Source organism: Engystomops pustulosus, chromosome 7 (assembly GCF_040894005.1).
Source record: "Engystomops pustulosus chromosome 7, aEngPut4.maternal, whole genome shotgun sequence".
Taxonomy (NCBI): Eukaryota; Metazoa; Chordata; class Amphibia; order Anura; family Leptodactylidae; genus Engystomops; species Engystomops pustulosus.
In genome coordinates this window covers 14,808,351-14,812,294 of record NC_092417.1, presented here as the reverse complement: position 1 = coordinate 14,812,294, position 3,944 = coordinate 14,808,351, and the positions used below count along the sequence as shown (strand labels likewise).

The 3,944-nt window shown below is 37.9% G+C and overlaps 1 long non-coding RNA gene across 1 annotated transcript; it reads left to right on the top strand.

Moving 5' to 3' along the window:
* Nucleotides 1-270: 270 nt before the first annotated feature.
* LOC140068666 (uncharacterized) lies at nucleotides 271-2,435 on the top strand. Its single transcript, XR_011848516.1, has 4 exons — nucleotides 271-401; nucleotides 857-928; nucleotides 1,280-1,305; nucleotides 2,005-2,435. It is a non-coding gene; the product is annotated as an uncharacterized lncRNA (long non-coding RNA).
* Nucleotides 2,436-3,944: the final 1,509 nt, after the last annotated feature.

Here is a 3,944-nt window from a genome sequence, read left to right as displayed (position 1 = left end):
AGAGAAAATATGACATCACTGCAGTACGCCTTCTACAGAGATGGGGGCAATGTTCAGGGATTCAGCTCTTCTAATAAATATGAAGTTCAGTTTATTCAGGACGTAAATTCTGGGAATTATACATGTGAGATACAGACATCAGACACCAGAATGAGGAAGAAGAGTCAGGATCTTCATATACAAGGTGACAAGTGTCTATTATTGTGTCCTAGTTGGTTTAATAATTCTAATAAAATGTAATGATGAAATGTTTTTTTTTCCTAAAGGGACAAGTGACTCTTCTCTAATGGTCATTTTATCTGTAAGTTTGGGTCTCATATTACTCCTCATCATCATCTGTATTTTCTTGTACTTTCACTTTCAACGACGACCATCCAACAATATCTCTAAACCAATGACAGGTAATAGTTCCACAAGTTTCGTAATTAAAAAAAAAATCTGTGTTGGTCATTACACCAAGTTTAGGTCCGCAGACTTTGATTTTTAGACTACTTTTTAGGTAGTGTATTTGTGGTTTGTGTAAATGTCCTTCTGGAGGGTGCAACAGCCGAGACAACAGCAATCGGCCGAACAAGAGACCAACGGAGAGCAGAACGCTTTGGAGAAATTACAGTGCATTTAAAAATTGATGACAGCACCAAGTGCTATTCGTGGGGGGCAGCATTTGGGTTCGGTATCCGACCAGAACCTTCATGTTTTGTAAGACCAAATTGAGCCTAACCCAAACCTTAACTGGTGTGTTCTTCCCTAATGTTAAAAACTTTTATGTAAAAAATGCAAAATTAACTTTTTTATTTCTGGTTGGAGATTTTTTTACTACACAAAGAAGTAAGGTTATAATGTGTTCCTTTCCCAGCTGCTGACAATGATTACTGTCCTGAAGATCAGGTGACATATACCGTCCTCAACATGGCTAATAGACGACAAAGTAAGATTTTTGTAACATTTTTACAAGATCCCTTGAGGCTCCCTATAGGATTGTCTTGTCCTGTACATTGCCCCAGAAGGTCCATATAAAAAGACATCCTGGGATGAGACTGTTCTGTGGTTATGGGAAGATTATTTTGTAGATACTGTACAATAATACATTATCACCGAAATCTTGGGGACCCAGTTTACTCACGGGAACAGGTGATGGTCATTAAGTTGTTCCACATCTTCTCGTTGTACAGTGGATACTTATATAGGAACATAGAGTTTTATGTTCCAGCTGACTCCATGATGTATATTTATACCGGTAAATGTTTTCATGATTGTTTTTTTTTTCTTATTCTTCTAGATCAGCTGCCAGAAGACGATGCGTCTGTAAGTATTAGAGTGGTTGTTTCATCACCAGAGATTCTTTTAATCATGTAAAATTGACTAAAGGGTAAGGAATTAACCATAAAACGTGGAGGACAATTGTCAAATTGTAGGATAGTGTTTTTATCCGTTGGTTTGTTATAAACCTATATATACCTTACATACACGGTCGTTGGGTATCCCAAGTAATCAAGGAGGATTGACTATGTCGACTCTACCCCCAGACTACCAGGGAGCCTTATGCATTGTGGGAACAGTATTCACTTGAGTACGGGTTAATTTATAAGCCTAGGGGCTATTCTAATATGGGTTTGGATAACTCAAAATACCTAGTACGCATACACTCAGTCAGTATGTCAACCTATGGGGTATATGCCCTATTCCAATATGGCGTTCGATAATGTTAAAGACCTAGTTCGCATGCGCTCAGTCTCCTAATCAGCTGAACGTTACCTAACGTTAATCGGTTATATGTAAGGTTCCCCTTCTGTTTTTACTGTAAAAGCAAATTCCATAAGAAAATAGTGTCATTAGATCAAAAAATCAGGCCCACAGCAGAAAAATTATGGCTTTTGGAAGGTCGGAAGAGAAAATGGCAGCAGAAAAGCTACAAAATGTTGTCCTTAGGAAATAATTACATTAGAAGGTCATTTTTTTTACCCGACTCCCTTGTCTTATCATTTTTTGTAATGTTTGTATTAGACACTTGTCTACGCTGAAGTAAAACCCAAGAGTAAGCGACCGATCAAGACTCCACAAGGAGCGTCCGTCCCTCCAACCGACATCTATCAGAACATCAGCTCCGACAGATGAAGTCTTCTCCAAAGTGACCGTCACAATGAATTTCTTTTAATTTACATTTTTAATACCGATTCACATGTTAGAAATGTATTTTTATGCTGATGACAACATGATGTAACAATCACCTAGGACATAGATCTGAGGCAGAATGATGGGCAAGTGAGAAACATATAGAACACTTTTTTTCTAATCCAACCCCCTCCACAGCCTGACATATCCTTCTAAGGTAGAGGAGGAAAAACTAACAACAAAAAATCCATGAAGTTAAAATTTACCACAAGGTTAGAAAAACATGAAATAAATAAACCGAAAAGTTAATCATTTAGCACATAGATAAGTGTAATAATTTACCAGTCTAAGAGTCTCTAACATAGTTTATGAGCATTCGGGCCCCCTGGGCCTCTTGGGCCCGGTTGTGACCGCACCCTCTGCATCTCCACAAGTTACACCATTGAGCCAGTGTGTCTAATTACCCTGAGCCTTAACCACTAAAAAACTAGTTACTTAAAATGCACTGTATCATACTTATCCATATTAGACTGTGTATGTTAACCCCTTAGTGACCAGGCTCATTTGTGCCGTTATGACTAAGCCCTATTTTTCAAAACTGCCACTTTAACTTACCCAATAGGTGATAAAACAGTTTTTTCGTGACATGTTGTACTTCAAGTTAGTGGGAAATTTTGGTTGATATACTTTGAATTTACTATGAAAAAACCATGAATTTGCCAAAAATTTAGAATAAATAGCTATTTCCTAAATTCTAAATGTTCAGTTTTTCCAACGGAGAGTCTTACTACCCAAATTAGTCACTAAATAACATTTTCCATATCTCAGCTTTGTGTTGGCCTCATTTTACAAGTGTCCTTTTATTTTATTATAGTGCTACAAAATTCCCAATTTGAACAGCATTTTCTCACATTTTTAAGAAAATGTTAGAATTAATTATTTTAGGGAACATTTTATTTTTATAGGAGTTTTTGAAGTTTATATTTATAGAAACCCTCAACCTATCACCCCATTCTAATAATGTTACCCCTCAAACTGTTCAAAACAGAAGGTAGCAAACGTGTTAACCATTTAGGTATTTCACAGAAATTAAAACAAAACAAAGGTTTTATTTGGAATTTTCTAATTGTGTTATGAATACGTTCATTTAACCCTAAAATTTGGCAACTTAAGCTGATTAAAAGTAGAAAATACATCCACAAATATATTGTGTAGTTTCATACGAGTACCAGGACCCCCCATATATGGATGTAACCCTCTGTCTGGACACACAGCGGGTGCAGTAGGGAAGGAGCTATTGAGCTTTTGTAAGGCAGATTTTTATTTTAGTTTCAGGTACCAGGACATAATAACTGAGCCTCTAAGGTACCCGAAACCTATCCCCCCCCCCCCCCCCCGGAGAACAACTCAATTTTGTAGACTTTTTGTAACAGTGTTAACAGCTGGGAATAACCATATTTATAATTGTATGGCCTGGGTATTTTGGGAAGCAGTGATATCTAATGTGTTGTGATTAGAGATAAGCGAGCACTAAAATGCTCGAGTGCTCATTACTCGAGTCAAACTTTTTCCAATGCTCGAGTGCTTGTTTCGAATAATGAACCCCATTGAAGTCAATGGGAGACTCAAGCATTTTTCAAGGGGGCAAAGGCTCTGCACAGGGAAGCTTGGCCAAACATCTGGAAACCTCAGAAAATGATGGAAAAACCATGGAAATGGACAGGAAAATGCAGGGGCAGCATGCACGGATGCCTCTGCGGCTGCCTAATCGCACCATTATGCCAAAATTATGGGCAAAAGCATGGCGATGACAGAGTGACCGAGTGAGGCGA